Source organism: Marmota monax, unplaced genomic scaffold (assembly GCF_021218885.2).
Source record: "Marmota monax isolate L192 unplaced genomic scaffold, Marmota_monax_Labrador192_F-V1.1 WCK01_AAM20220418_F8-fsc00017, whole genome shotgun sequence".
Taxonomy (NCBI): Eukaryota; Metazoa; Chordata; class Mammalia; order Rodentia; family Sciuridae; genus Marmota; species Marmota monax.
The window spans coordinates 4185325-4201795 of NW_026695241.1; the positions used below are offsets into that span (position 1 = coordinate 4185325).

Below are 16471 nucleotides of genomic sequence, written 5' to 3' on the forward strand. Positions count from 1 at the left end.
TTTTTTTAGATGTCGGTGGACCTTTATTTTATTCATTTATGTATATGCAGTGCTGAGAGTCGGACCCAGTGCCTCACACATGCTAGGCAAGCGCTCCACTACTGAGCCACAGCCCATGGCCTCAGCTCTTTGGGCTGTTTCTATAACGTCCTCGTGGTTTTCTTGGTTTCTGTTTGGTGAATTCATCCTTAAGATCCACTGTGAATATTGCCTCCTGTGTTAGCAGTTATTGATGTTAGGGTTAGGGTTAGGGTTAGGGTTAGCATGTTACACCCAAATTTGCAGCTTAAACAACACATATTTATTATCTCTCACTACTGTTTGTAAAGAGTGACTGAGCTGAGCGGTTCTGGCCTAGACTCACTCATGAGGTTACAGTCAAGCAGTGGCCAGGGCCGCAGTCTCATCTGAAGGCTTGACTGGGGCTGAGTGAAGTGTCTCCAAGCTGCTTCACTGTTGGCAAAAGGCTTCAGTTCTCACCATGTGTGCCTTTCCCATTCAGTCTGTTCTTGGCTCCTCCAGTGTGGGGAATCCAAGTGACAGAAAGCACACCCAAAGTGGAAGCCATAGTCCTTCATAGCATTGCAGAAGTTTCATGTCATAACTTCATCTTATTCTACTAGCCACGCTGACCAAACCAGGTACAGTACAGAAGAGGCCATGCAGGAGTGTGAGGTCCAGAGGTGAGGATCACCTTGGAGCCGCCTGGCCTGTTGGAGTCCTCTGTGGACCTGCACTTTTACTCACTTCCTGCAAAGCTTTTTTCACCTTGTGTTTTAGATGGTTTCCTTCATTCCCAAATCGCAAACTTATTAAGGGCAGTGACTAAACCTTATTCATCTTTCCCTTCATTTTCAGGCCCAAATACTTTCTAATATAGAATATATATTCAATAAATGTCAAATTAATGCCAAATGCATGACTGAATGGATATAAATAAGTGAGCAAATTAGTGACTACATAAATGGATAGTTCAAAAGACCAGAGGAGGTAGGATTGACTATGAGATGGTTATCTCCCCCGCTTTGGGCTTGTCGAGATAGTTAATGAGTTGGTCACTGAGTCCTTGCTTCCTTTTCCTCTGGCTCTTCTCTTTGCCCACCGTTGCCCCTCCCCGTGGTCAGCATCGGAGGGCTTGGTCACCATATCGACATAACAACTTCCTGGGCCCAGGTCACAGCCGATGGCGCTCTTGGCCCAAGCCCAGCCCATGGGCTTTTCTGCAGGGAATTTGAAACTGGCACCAGGAAAGGTCCAACTTCAGTGTGTCTTCTTCCTTGTCAAGAGGGACATGAAAACCGGGAAACTCTTGGTAATCGTGCTTTTTTTGCTCCATGGACTGGGGAGCAGAGAAAGCCAATGTGTGTCAACAGGAGAAAATGAAAAGAGAGGAATGCAAATGAGAAGGGACGGGGAGGTTGGCCCAGGGCTGAGAAGCGCTCTTGTTCCTGTTTCCAGGCCGATGGTCAGGCCCAGCTGTGTCTTAGTCCCCACGACACTCCTCCATTCTTTTAATAACTCTGGGGAGGGGGGCATGGTGTGCGGGAACTCACTTGCCCAGATTATGAAAGCCAATTAGGCATATTCAGTGACAACATGTTGGTGGCTGGAAATGGACACAGGGGCAGGATTTGCACCACAGACATTGGCAAATGCTGTCAATCCAGAATCCCTCCCCGAGAGCTGCCAATAGACCTTCTCCACACACTCAGGGGATTTCTGCAACTTACAGCCCCAAAACACTCGGATGGCTGCTGGGCAAACTCCTACTCAAGGTTGAAGACCCGGAAGATCCCCTGAGAAACGCTTCGGGGGTGATATTTGCAGGAAGCTAGTTCAGTGTGTGCTCACAGTACCTGAAGGACGTCGTGAGGCAGTCCAGAACTCTGAGGGTTACGTGACACAGGCCATGCAGGAAGCAGCAACTCCACCTAGGCAATAACCACCCATGACCCTTAAGGCTGAAGTCCATGCTCCTCAGCAGGCGGGCGGTCCTCTGAGCAGTGGCCTTTGTCCTCCATGCATCTCCAGGCTCTCTCCTGCCAGCTCCTCCCCTGCCCACCTCGTCACCACCCCCTGACCATGCCCTTGCCTCCTCAGTGTTCCCAGCCTCTATCTCACAAGCTGATAATCAGTTGGAGAGTCTGATAAAGATCCCAGTCCGAGCTGGGTGTCGCATGCATATCATCCCAGCAGCTTGGGAGGCTGAGACAGGAGCCTTTCGAGTTCAAAGCCAGCCTCAGCAACTCAGCAAGTCCCTGTCTCTAAGTATAATACAAAATAGGGCTGGGGATATGGCTCCGTGATTGAGTTCAATCTCTAGTACCAAAAAAAAAGATCCCGGCCGGATCCCAGGAGGAACCCACAGACACACCAACGATTGCAGTTTCAGGGGTCATGGACCAAACACCTTCTTGCCTCTAAAGGCTCTTAGGGCCCCTGCATCCCGTGTGCCTCTCTCTAAGCCAAGCCCACCTCTGTCTCAGGATTTAAGCCCATCGCTTTCATATTCATTTTCAAGTCTTAACTGTGCTGGGGACATCTCGAAGGAAGCATCCTATTGTCTTATTTGTGAGTATGTTGATGACCAAGGGATGGCAGGGTGTGTCCCAAACCTCAAGTTCTAATCATGAGATCAGGGTGTAGCTACAGCCACAGCCAGGCTGTCTAAGTACAGAGGTGTGTCACTGAGCATGGTATTGCCATTACTAAAGGAAGCACATGCCACCCACAGTTAGGCCTGACACCCAGGGAAAATGAGAAGCAGGAATCACTGTGGCCAGGGTGTTCCCAGCACTGGTGGCACGAGAGGCTCAGGGGGGTGAGGACCTGCCTTAAGCAAAAGATGGGGAGCCGCTCAAGTGTGGTTCTAGGGAAATAAGTTGAACTTGTAGTCCTGGAGATCTGGGTTCCCATTCTAGCTCTGTCACTTATGGTTTGTGACTGTGAGTGAATCACTTTGTTTCTCTCAGCCCCAGTTTTCTCACCTGCCCAATACGACTTTATTGAATCACTATTAAAAGAGACAGCTGTATGAAGTGCCTGTATTGCAGGATGGTCAAGAAAAGTTTAGCATCGCCTTTACCTGTGTTTCCTGCATTCTGTCACAGGCAAAGAATCCATCCCCTCCAACTAAAGCAAAACAAGAAGTGTATTGCAGGAGTGGAAGTGCTGACTATTTCCCAATTTCTTCCATCCCTTTCTTACATGATAAAATAATTTTTACCTAAGTACATAGTTGCTTAGTTAAATACTGCCTTCCTTTCCCCAGCCTTCCTTGTGGATTGTCACACTCTGGTGACTATGGTCCAGACATTGGAATGTGAACCAAACTGACATGCATAACTTCTAGTTCATGTCCTTAAAGAAAAGGCACATATTCTCATTTTTCTTCTTCTCATATTCTCTCCTCCTCCCCCATCCCTCCTCCTTCTCCTCCTTCTCCCCCTCCTCCTTCTCCTCCCCGCTCTTTCTCCTTCTTCTTCTCTGTCCTAGCTAGGACAGGACTGGTGCAGCAGCAGCCATGTTGTCCCATCAAGTAGAAATTGAGGTTTAGAAGGATGTTAGGTCTCTAGTGACTTAGTAGAGCAGAGGCACCCTACCAGTTCAGATATTAAAGTACAAAATAATTAAACTTGCATTTGTTTAAGGATTGTCAGTCTTTGGGTTTTATTACAGCAATCAAACCCATCCTCTATCTAACACTCAGTAAGCCACGGGGAAGCTCAGAGCATCCAAGGAAGAGCCTAACCGTCAGCCTTCATGAGGAGCAGACGTCAGGCCAGCTCCTGGACACCTGCCTGTAGATGAGGCTCAAACTGTTCAGGCCTCCACTCTTGGGAATTCATTCAGTTAACTCCCATATCAGTTCCACACATGCACATCATTTTGATTTTTTGTTTTTTAAGGATTTTGTTACATTTGTACAAGATGTTCTAAGCTCAAGTTGTAATTTTCCTGCTCCAGCCTTAGAATCTGACTTTTCAATAATGAGTTTTCCCTCTTTCAGTGGAGAATGGAAACTAGAAACTAAGATCTGGGCCGCACAGGCTGGTATAGTGGTACGGGCAGTCATTCCTTCCGGGCTTCTAGCAAACCGGAAATGTGAGGGAAAGTAGAGTTGTGTAGACACATGCATATGTCTTCATCAATTTCTGCATCTATCGATGTATTTTTTAAAACCATGTATCACACCAACCAGTTCCAGTCTGCACCCAGGCCTGGGTCCTGCCTTTCTTCTCTGACAGCAGGAACCGGATCTCATTATCTCCAACTATTTCCCTGTTTGCTCAGCCCCCCAGGCAACCCAATCCTCTGACCTTACAGGTGGCCTCCTCCTGTGCAGCCCTGCCTCACCCACCAATCAGGCCCTCAGCATTGACCTAGTTGCAACCCCACCCCCGTGAGTATTGTATTTAGAGACAGGGTCTCACTGAGTTGCTTAGTGCCTTATTTTGCTAAGGGTGGCTTTGAACTGTGATCCTCCTGCCTCAGCCTCCTGAGCTGCTGGAATCACAGGTGTGCATCACTGTGCCCGTCCTCTACGTTTTTTATCGGTGCATTATGGTTGTACATAATGATGGGATTTGTTGTTATGTATTTGTATGTGCACACAATATATTTGTGTTATTTTTATTGTTGTATTATTTTATTTGGGGGATATTTTCAGTCTGAGGTTGGTTGGATGCACAGCAGCAGAGCCTCATAGCAATATTTGGAGGAGGCCCTTTTACTGCCCCCGTTTTACAGATGGGACTGTGGAGTCTGGGAAGGGGAAGGAAACTGCTCTAGGCCACATAATCAGCATCAGGCCTGGAATTGGAACCACCACATCCCAGCCCACTGTCCTGATCTGTGCCCTTGAACCCACGCTTCATGTTCCTTTGACTGCCATCTGTGGCTCTGAGGCTGCCCGTGCTCCAGCTAGGTCCAGTTTGTCCAGGGAACAGTTCCAGGCTCACAAATGATGTCAGCGCCAACTTTTTAAAAAAATATTATTATGTGATATTTAACACATAGAAAAGGAAATACGGCCAGGTGCGGTGGTGCACAAGCACTTGAGGATCTGAGGCCAGTCTGGGCAGTTTAGTGAGAAACTGTCTCTAAATAAACAAAAAACAAATAAATGGAAACATGTAATATGTATTTATAAGTTACCAAGCATAACAATGAAAGAGCCCTCATGTCTCCAAAGCTTGCCTCCTAACTTGAAATATGCTAACAACGGGGCTGGGGGTGTGGCTAAGTGGTAGTGTGCACAAGGCCTGGGTTCAATCCCTCAGGAGCTGGAAAAAGTAAAAAACTTAAAAAAACAACAATAACAATAACATCAAAAACCATTAGCAAGTTTTTAAAAAACAGGCTTGCTGGGCATGGTGGTGCACACCTATAATTCCAGTGATTAAGAGGCCGAGACAGGAGAATTGCAAATTCACAAACAGCCTCAGCAACTTATTGAGGTCCTAAGCATCTTAGTGAGATCCTGTCTCAAAATAAAAAATAAAATGGTCTGGGGATGTGGCTCAGTGGTAAAGCACCCCTGAATTCAGTCTCCAGTACCCCCTCCCCCCAACAGAGGTTTAAGATTTACATTGTGTTTTCAAGACACAAAATGTCTCTCCATTTAATCTCCTAACTGGAGACCTGAATCTTCCCCATGGGTTATCCAGCTGTTTCCCTCTGTTACCCTTCCTCAGAAGCCCTTGACTACTCTGTTTTGTTTTGGTGTTTGTTTGTTTGTTTGTTTGCTTTGGTGTTGAGGATCAACCCTGGGGCCCTCCAGCATGCCAGGCAGGTTTTGTTTGGAACTGGATGTCCTACCAGCAAATCCTGTGTTTGTCTTTCAAAAGTGCAACACAAATCTGATCATCTCTGCTCTTTTCCCCTAATCCAAGTAGCCTCCTTGTTGCTCTCCCCTGGGATGCACAATGAGCTTTTTTTAAAAAATTTTCTTTTGTGGTGCTGGGGATTGAATGCAGGACCTTGTGCACTGTAAGACAGGCACTCTACCAATTGAACTATACCCCCAGCCCCTGCAGTGAGTTTTCAATTAAAAGGGAATCATGTTATATGTTTTCAGCTGGGCTGGGTGCTGGCCCTTGGGCCATGCCTATCCTGAGCCAATCCTGCATCCTCAGGGTGGTCAGAGGGTGAGGTAAGGGCCTCTGCTTGTGGGCTCCTGCATGGCCGCAGCCATTCCTGGTTCTCAGCCAACATCAGTGAGATCAAACACTTCCTTTTTGCAACATTCTGCAATGCCCTCTCCCCTTTACAAGTGTGAAATAAATTCACAGATAATAAAACCTACGTAATTTCACACTTGTAAAGCTCAATAGAATGTACTGGAACTTATAGGAGAAATTAAAGAAATTAACATTTGATGACCTGTTTCACATAGAAATGCTCTGGCAGCGGTTTGGTCCATGCCACCAGACCACACACAGGAAGCAGGGTGGTATGTAAATGTCCCAGTGACAAAGGTGAACAGATGAAGGTTGGTGTGCTGATGCAGATTCCACAGAGAGGCGATTTTCTTTAACGGTAGATGACTCTCAGATGAACAGAACAAAGCATGGCCTTCCCTCCGTATCCACCAACCTTGAATTCCTGAGCATGCAGGGAGCACTCCATCTGTGTACAAAATTCTTCGCCTTTAATTATCAAACCAAGTTGGTTTCTGGGCTCAGATAAATCTGATAATTTGTTACCTACAGGGATGTCTGCTGGAACATTCTAGAGTGACACGTAGGAGGTCAATGTCATCCCCATCCCTTCAAACTACCTTAAGGTCTGGTATCACTCAGCCTCTTGTGCCCCCAAGTCCCTGTAGCAGTGGGATAAGGCCTATGGGCTTTTCCAAAATGTTCACTAGGTGGCGCTGCTGCTCTGGGTGAGCAGAGTAAAATAAAATAAAAGTTTTATTTTACTTTTTTCTCATTGTCCACCAGAGTGTGTTCAGAAGGGGATCCCTGGGCTGGGAGTCAGTGTGACCTGTTTCAGGCCCTGTTTTCACCTGGTCTCTAGCTTCGTGGGACACTAAGATTTTCCAACAGACTGACCACACCCCCTGCTTGCTCCTGCTGCATTTTAGTGAAGGCTTAGAGATGTTCCTTAGATGCCTGTCCTGGGCCAGGCCCTGAGCAAGCACTGGGGAAGGGTGCTCTCGTTGGATCCCCAGGATCGCCCCTCCGTCTTGTGCTGTTATTTCCCCCACTTTACAAATAAAGAAAGAGGCTCAGTAGAGACGCCAGATAACCATCTCAATGTCACAGGCCCACCCACCAAGCTGGAGGCCCCCAGGCTGAACACAAGGAGCAACAGGCCTCTTGACACACTTTGGGCAAGATGGTGAGTGATAGAGGAGAGAAGCCTCCTTTGGGAGCCAGAAGACCTGGTTGATTCTGCCCCCAACTGGCTGTGTGATGTTGGGAGTCCACTGAGCCTCGCCTCCTTGCTGATGAAGTAAAGTGGTGGAACCATTCAAAAAAGCTAATGTGACCCAAATCCACACCTGCGGCTGTCTGCCTTCAGTGAGGGAGACTCTGGCTCTGCCTGAGCCAGCCCTGTTAGGTCCAGGGATGTCCAGGGTGGCCTGGAGCAAGCTTGGAAGACAACATCCAGGTGGGGGAGTTGGGGCCTTTAGTTGAGGAAATAGGGCCCTTTCTGCCTGGAGAGAGAAGATGGGGGTACGGGGTGGGGGATCTTTGGGAGGGGGAGTGGGAACGGTGGGTAGCGGCAGGAGAGTTTTCTGCTTTTTCAAGGGTCATGATGATACCTGGTGCTTTTAACCAATGGTCAGGGTCTAAGATGGAGGTCTCTGCCCACACTCTGGGGTCATACTCCTCACAGTGCCCCGAGTCTTAGGTTAGAAGATGAAAAAGTCTGTTTCCATCTGAGGGAACCAGGAGTACGTAAGGCACAAAGAGAGGGAGAATTTTCTAGAAGCCAGGGGCATGGCTGCAAGTCAGGCTTTCCTGATGGAGAGGAGCGCTCTGGGTGACAAAAGGCCAGTCAGGAAACTGGACAGAGCTTCAGGCAGGTCCTTCAGGTCCTTTCCAACTCCAAGCCGTTGTGTGGCTGGCCCCAGGCCCCATTGCTTGAACTTGGGGCTAAGAAGTCTTTCCCTTCTCTTCCCACTGGGCCTTAAAAATCCTTGAGGGGCTTTTCTAAGCCAGCACGGAAGAAGGTGCTGAGATCTGTTCCACCAACTCTGTGGGGCCCAAGCCTGCCTGGTTATTTCTGGCTTTCCCCAAGGAAAACAAACCTTAGCCCTCTAATATAAGTGTTGCCAAAAGCTCCATCGTTATCCCGATGCCAATCCAATAACAAGGACACAGTTTTGAGAAAAAGGAAAAAGAAGGTTTTTTGCTTTGCTAGCAAAGGAGAAACACAGGGGACTCCTGTCCCAAAGGCTACATTTCTGCCCATCAGCAGGAACAGGGGGCTTTTAAAGAGGTGACTCAAAGGCTACAGTTCCAGTGTTCTCTGTTGGAGTCGTAATTCATTTGTTAATTTGGGAGACAGTCATTTCTGAGATCTTCTGGTACCATCCCCAGAGTCTGGGTTACCTCATACTATGGTGCTGTGTACTCAAGGACAGATAAATCTGTCCTAAAATGGGAAAGAAAGGTGATCCTGTTTCCCTTCAAATTAGATAGGAGGAGAGATTAGGGAAGAACAGGGAGAGAGGAAGAGGAAGAAACATGTCCATTTTTAAAATAAGTTGCAGTGGCCGAGCAGCAAAGGCTGTATTCAAAGCGTAAAGTGGTCACTGTTACATAAGCGGGCAAAACCTTTACCCAACAAACAAGCAAACCAGCTCCTCTAGGCCATGCCCAGCTTCCCGTACCCCTGCTGCCAATCAACACCCATACTCCTTCTCCCAGGAGAAGAGGAGTGGGTACTGACTCCAGCTGGCAGATCAAGGTCACAATCACACTGAGGTGGCTTCAAAAGTTGAATAGGCTGCCGGTCACAGTGGCACATGCCTGTAATCTCTGTGGCTCAGTGGCTCCGGAGGCTGAGGCAGAAGGATCCGGAGTTCAAGGCCAGCTTCAGCGAAAGAAGCCCCTAAACAACTCAATGAGATCCTGTCTTTAAATAAAATACAAAATAGGGCTGGGGGTGTGGCTCAGTGGTTGAGTGCCCCTGAGTTCACTCTCTAGTACTCCCCCCCCAAATAGTTGAATAGGCTCTTCAGGTCAAGTGCTAGATAAAAAATATAGGAGACTCAGTTATATTTGAATTTTCCATAAATAATGATTTTCTTTTTTGGTGCAAGTATACTCCACAGTCCACTTAGGATGCACTTATACTTTAAAATTATTCATTGCTTATAAGAGATTCAAATTTAAACGGGCCTCTGTATTTCCTGTGGCAGTCCTCTGGGCAGCTCATAAATATGGCCAAAGACCTAAGCTGACTGACAGGTGTCTTTGAGGGAATGGATACCTTTCAAAGCAGGACATTGGGCCAGTAACCCTGGGCTTTGTCACATAATTAGTTTACATATAAAAACAGCCCCTTTTGCACAAACAAAAACAGCAGGAACAGAAATGGCAGCGCTGAAGAGGCATCACAATGTAGAAGCTGCTCAGGAAGTTAAAGTTATTTTCATTCTTTGGGTAAGACTTGGGACTTGGAGTTTGACCCTGTTATTCACATAGGAGGAGTCCTTTCCAAGGACATATCCTAGGTAAGCTTTGTGGATAAAGACATCCATCCAGTACTATCTATGGTCATTGTTAATACTTATATGGCAGTGCTGTAATTGAATGGACTGTTTAACCCTCACAATTCTAGTGCCTCAAAATAACCTTGGAGTAACCTGGGTACTCAGTATCGGGGGATTAGTGAAGTGAGTTGATGGCATAACTACTTGGTAGGCAGAATATTAGGCTGTTGTTAAAGCTAATGATTATTGAAGCTGTTGAGACACAGAGGGTTCTTAAGGTATGATGAAAGAGGGGAGAGCTGGATTCAAAATTACAACATGTTACCTCCTGTAGGAAAGACATGAGAAGGAAATCAACGTGAACTGTGATTAGGTGGGGTAAGCTTTGGTGGGGTGGAGGGTGTGCCAGGGACTGAACCCAGGGGTGTTTTACCACTAAGTCATATCCCCAGCCTTTTTTTATATTTCATTTAGAGACAGGGTCTTGCTGAGTTATTTAAGGCCTCGATAAATTGCTGAGGCTGGCTTTGAACTTGCTATACTCCTGCCACAGCCTCCTGAGCCACCAGGATTATAGGCATGTGCCACTGTGGCTGGCTGATTTTCTTAGCTGTTTGCCCATTTCAGGCCCAGTCCAGGCAATAAGAGGACTGGAGGTTGCTACATCTGCAAGAAAGGGACTCCTCAAGGCCTCCCCCTGCCCAGGGCCTTCGTGGCATCACACACCTGGATGCCCAGGACATTGGCAGTGGGTGGACTCGAATCCATGTACCAGAAACATCAGACAAGCAACCACTTGGGTGATTGTTCAACTGCCCAGTTAAAAGCAACTGTACACATGTTCAAACTTACCAGAGTTTTGGAGAAAGAATAGTATACTCATTGAAGTGCAAAAAAGGAAAAGTAGAGAATTTATAAACAACAAAACCATCTAGAGCAGGGGTCAACCGATCTATTCTGACAAGAGCCAGAATGTCATGATTTTATGCTCTGCCGGCCACCACCTCTGTCACAGCTACTCCACTCTCCCTTTGTGGCTGAAATCCAAAGACAGAACCTAAAGGAACGGGTGTTGCTGTTCTAACAGAGCTTGAGTCCCAGACGCCAAAATAATTTTGTAGCATTTTCACTTGCTATAAATTCTTTTTCTCCTTCAGATTTTCCCCCAACCACTTAAAAACGTAAAAAAAAAAAAAAAGAAAGAAAAGGAATCCTAGCTTGAGGTTCATACAAAAATCTGTAGCAGTTGGGTTTGTCCTGACTGTGATTTGCTTTTCCCTGGTGTAGGGTATGGACCTATGCAGTCAGCTCTAGCCTCACGTCCCTTAGTGTGACCTTGAGGGGCCAGGGTGTTCCTTATCCTTTTAGCCATCATTTTCCTCAGCTGGAAAATGGGAGGGGGAAACACAGGGTCATTAGGAGGACTCTATGGGGGGATACTGGCTGCACACTGCAGGAGCTTCATAAATGCATGCATGGTAGACATTTCTTTTAACTGTAAAGAATATATATATATATTTGGGGGGTGGTACCAGGGATTGAACCGAGGGGCACTCGACTACTGAGTCATTCCCAGCCCTATTTTGTATTTTATTTAGGGTCTCACTGAGTTGCTTACAGCTTCACTTTTGCTGAGGCTGGCCTTGAACTCCTGACCCTCCTACCTCAGCCTCCCCAACTGCTGAGCCGCTGGGATTACAGGTGTGTGCCACAGCCCCTGGCTGTAAAGAATATGGAGTGCCTGATTATAAATGATGATGATGATAATTTCATGATTCATTTCCCTCCCAGTATCAGTCCAGGGCAAGAGTTCTCCATTCCTTTGTGTACCCAAATACTTGGGAGAACGCTTTTGCTTCTTGTGATTCTCTAGTTTGACACAGAGGGCGTTGGAATCATGCTGTTCACTTCATGGCACATTTTCATCCTTGGTGCATGTAAAGTGCTGCTCTTTCTTGTTTATTTTGAGTAGTCCAACTCTCCCTCCAAGTCCCCCACGCCCAAGAACTCTGATTCGACAGACAGGTCTGGGTTGGGGCCAGACAGAAGATGTGGATTGCTAAGACTCCTCGGTGGAACCATGCTTCAGCTGGCGTAGCGTTTGCCATGGCTTCTAGTCCTCTGTTGAGAAATACAGCCTCGGGTTCTGCCTATGACCTGCTGGACCAGAACCTGCAGTTTTTATTTGTTTTGCTGAGCACTGAACCCAGGGACTTGCGCGTGCTAAGCACACCATCTACCACCGAGCTACACCGCACCATAACCGGAGCCCCCAGTGATCTGTGCACTCCTGGGAGTTGAAGATGCATGCGCACAGGTTGCGTGCAGGGTGCACCCCTTTCTGCATCAACAGGGGCTTGAATGTGATATTGGAACCACACCACATGGCTGTAGTCAGAATCGGGTTGAGACCCCAGGGGATGCTGGTGGCCCGCTGACCACAGAGCCGTGGGTGCCGTGAGCTCATACTTTTTTTAATCTAGATTTCTTGTAAAGTAAGGTCCCACAGCAGTTGTCTGTCTGGCAGAGCCCAGAGGGTGGGAATGTGCCAGGAAAAGCAATTTAGGATCCAAGAGGCCACCAGGGGCCTCTTTCCCCATGACCCAGAGGGTGGACGTCACTGGGGCCTGTGGGGCTGGCCAGGGGTGGGCTGTAGATGGCATTTCTTAATATAGTGAGTCAATAGCTGTTTTCTGAGTGCCACAGAGGACTAAAGGAATGTCACTGAATGTTTGGCATGGAGGGAAATGATGGCTCTGAGAGGGACATTTCCCAGGCCTTGGAAGGGAAACAGATATGACAGAAGGGGCTACATGGAGGCCAGTCCCCACATCCAGGCGTCCTCATGCCCTTTTCCCCATTTTGGGTTGGGGCATGCATGGAGAGATGCCAGCCGAGCCAGCCTTCCCTAGAGAGGCTCTGACTCGGGGCTAGGTGTTGCGGGGACAGGCGGGGCTGGCTGCCACAGACTTCTCCCTCCACCTTGGTTTATTGGCCTGTACAAAGGGCAGTCGCTGGAGCTAGCTAGGTTTCAAAACCCAATTGAACTGACTTCCTTTCTGTGCACTTCCTTCCCTCTCCCCTCCTGAGGTCTGAGAGGAGGATTCCTGTCCTTGACTTCCCTCTGCCTCTCCCACCATAACCATTAGAATGGCAGGGAAGCCCAGCAGGAGAGGCCAGCCCCACTCTGCTGTCACTATGCTGTGTCACTCTCAGCTGGGCCCCACAGGGTGGCCGTACAAGTGTGCAAAGCCGTGGATCTAAGAGTTCTCTGAAAATCAGAGCACAGAATCATTTCTCCCCCTGCAAACCCCATGCTTCCCCTAGCCCACTTTTTCCCGGGATGACAGCCAACTTGAGTGTCTGATCAGTTTTGCCACATCCAAGGAAATTGTTGATTTAGGTCAGATTATCACTTGGTGTTAAAATCATTAGGAAGTTTTGATCAACAAGACTGTGGCTCATTCATGTCATGAAATAAGACAATAATGGGGACAAGAACTTCACAAGTGCTATATGTCTATACCTCACAGGTGACACTGAGGGACACCGTTCAGACTCTACATTTCATTTGTTTGAAGTATAGAAGCAGGCAAAAGTAATCTGTGACTTTTGAGGAGAGGAGACTGAAGTCAGAATAGAAGTTGACCTGGTGTGGGGACCCTATCTGGAGGGCACAAGCAGGAGCCAGGCAGGGAACTAGGAATGTTCTCTATCTTGACATGGATGTGTAACTGGGTGCACATGTAAAAATCTTTACAAAACTAGACCTTATGGCACACAAAACTCTATTTGAGCCAGAAGCTTTTAACTCTAACCAAGACTTGAGATCCAACTTTCAGTTTATAGCAAATGTGTGGGAGAGAGGAACAAGCTAAATGGCACTACGAGGAAGAAATGAGCTGGGTGCCATTGCGCAGGCCAGTGATCCCAGTGGCCCAGGTGGCTGAGGCAGGAGGATTGCAAGTTCAAAGCCAGCCTCAGCAATTTAGTGAGGCCCTGAGCAACTCAGTGAGACCCTGTCTCTAAAAATATATATAAAAATGGGCTGAGGATGTGGCTCAGTGGTAAAGCACCCCTGAGTTCAATCCCAAAAACGAAAGAAGCAATGAGACAAATAAGAAAGTTACAACTTCTTCAGGGTAATCAATTCAGTCACTTTCAAGAAGGGAAAATGCTGTAGATCAGAAGAGGTTAGGAGATATCACTATCAGATGCCAACTAGGGGCCAGGTATGGATGTGGGTTGGAGGAACAGTTGTAAAGGGAATTTTAGAGGCAATTAGGGACACTGAATATATATGTATATATATAATATTTTTATTTTATTTATTTATCTTTATGTGGTGCGAAGGATTGAACCCAGGGCCTTGCATATGCTAGGCAAATGCTCTGCCACTGAGCCACAACCCCTGCCTATATATATATTAGTTGTAGATGGACACAATACCTTTATTTTATTTTTTTATGTGGTGCTGAGGACCGAACCCAGTGCCTCACACCTTGCAAGGCAAGCGCTCAACCACTGAGCCAAAACCGCAGCCCCTTGAATATTATATTAATCCATTTTCTATTGCTATAACATAATACCCGAGGCTGGATGTTTTATAAGAAAAGAGGCTTTTTTAGCTTATAGTTTGGGAGGCCCAAGAACATAGATTTGGCTTCTGCTTGGCTCTGGTGATGTCCTACTGGCTGCATCACAACACTGTAGATGATATCATGGTGGGAGCTTGTGTGAGAGGAAATGATCACATGGTGAGACAGGAAGCCAGGGAGATTCTGAGATCTAATAACCTTCCACTAGGTCCCACATCTTAAAGATTGCACCATCAAATTGCCACACTAGGGACCAAGCTTTCAGCGTATGAAACTTTGAGGGACATACTAAAACCATATCCAACCATAGCAAATATAAATTATGTTTTAGATGATGATAAGGAGTCATTTGTAATGTCTTAAAGTAAGATAATGCTAATTAGTTCCAGTGGATTTTTGTGCATGTGGTACCAGCGATGGAGCAGGGGTGTTTTACCACGGAACTATGCCTCCAGCTCCCACCCCTCTTTTTTTTTTTTTTTTCCAGTGCTGGGGATCTAACCCAGGGCCTTGCAGATGCTACCACCAAAACATATCTCTGGCCCTTTTTTTATTTTTTATTCTGAGATAGGGTTTTTCTAAGTAGCCTGGGCTGGCCTTAAACTTGAGATTCTCCTGCTTTAGCCTCCCCAGTCGCTGGGATTATAGGTAAGTGCCATCATGTCAAGTTGGAAGATGCTATTTTTAAGAGATCCATACTGGAAAAATATTTTTCTCGTCCATTTTCAGCTTGGAGAAGGATAAGACAACCCGTACAGGTGCTTCAGAGGTTTCTCTTTCTGCAAACAGCCCTTTCAACTGGAAATGGACGTTTCTTGGACTCGTGCTAGACCCAGCACATCATGCATTTCCCTATTTTATAACAGCTGTGTGTTTTTCCTTGCTAAAACTATTTTTTTCACTGAAACAGTAATATATGCTTGATGAAAAATATTTTAATAGACTAACAAATACGTCATGAAAAACGAGGCTCCTCTCACCCCAGGTAACTGCTTCCCCAGCTGTTTTCCCAGCAGCAACTGCGACAGATGAATTCCTGTGCATCTTTACAGAAATGAGACAGTCTCTGTTCACGCAAACTTATCATTGCACATATGGGGTACTTCACCTTTACCTTTTTTTATGCAGAGGCGGCCTATCAGCCACCCGGTATAATACTTGCTTTTTTTTTCAGAGACACTTTCATATCTGCTCTTTTGAAGGCCACAAATAAATTGCTCCACGCACTGGACTGCTCCTTTCTTCTAGAAATGCTTCCCTCCTTTGGCTTCTATACCTATACATTCTCGGGGCTTCGATTACTTCTTCTCTGTGGTTGGTTCCTCTGGTCCTCCCTGACCTCTGAACAGTCGCGCCCCTTGACTCCATCCTTGACCTTCCCTCTGACTCTCTTCTTGTGCCGGGTGATCTCACCCAGTCTAAGGGCTCTAAGTAACATCTCTGAACTGACAACTCCCGATTTTATCTCCAGCCTGAGTCATAACCTGAGCTTTAACCTCTTACCTGGACTGCTTACCTGGCATCCCTTCTCTGCTAGTTATCTGGCAGAAGTCTCTGACCTAACCTGTCCAGAACAGATCTCCTGACGTGAGCCCCCAAGCCTGTCCCTCCTTCTGTCTTCCCTGTTCAGCTGTCGCTCAGGCCAGGAGCCTGGGACACGTAGGCCTTCCCTTATGCTTCCCTTCACGGCTGCCCCCCAGCAAATCACCCTGGCTCCTCCGTTGAGCTCTTCCCACAGTCTGGCACTCCTTGGCACCTGGAGCTTATCACCCCAGGGCTGGGCTCAGCTACCATCACTGCTGACCTGGATGGCTGCGAAGCCTTGCAGGTGGTCTCTCTCCCTTCTTCTTCTTCTTTAAAATTTTTAGGTTGTAGATGGACACAACACCTTTGTTTATTTACTTTTGTGTGGTGCTGAGGATGGAACCCAGCACGTCACACTTGCTAGGCAACCCCAGCCCCTCTGCCCCTGTTCTTGCTCTCTGGTCTGTGGCTCCTCAACGGAGCAGCAGGTGAACCTGGGGAAACTGGACAAGGCCCATTCTCTTGTGAGGGATTCCCCTCTCACTGAGAGGATGAGCTCCTCAAGCCTGCGTGACCTAGCCATTCTCTCTAGCCTTCCCTCCAGACACTTCCTCCTTTATTCATTCTGCCCCAGCCTGTCTGATTTCCTTGCTGTCCCTTGTCAATACAAGGCCCA

The 16471-nt window shown here is 47.2% G+C and overlaps 1 long non-coding RNA gene across 1 annotated transcript; it reads right to left on the reverse strand.

Annotated features, from left to right (window-relative positions):
• Positions 1 to 278: 278 nt before the first annotated feature.
• On the reverse strand, positions 279 to 1947 carry LOC124090477 (uncharacterized). Its single transcript, XR_006851093.2, has 2 exons — positions 1857 to 1947; positions 279 to 1272 (listed from the first exon to the last, which is right to left on the reverse strand). It is a non-coding gene; the product is annotated as an uncharacterized LOC124090477 (long non-coding RNA).
• Between the last annotated feature and the right edge of the window lie 14524 nt (positions 1948 to 16471).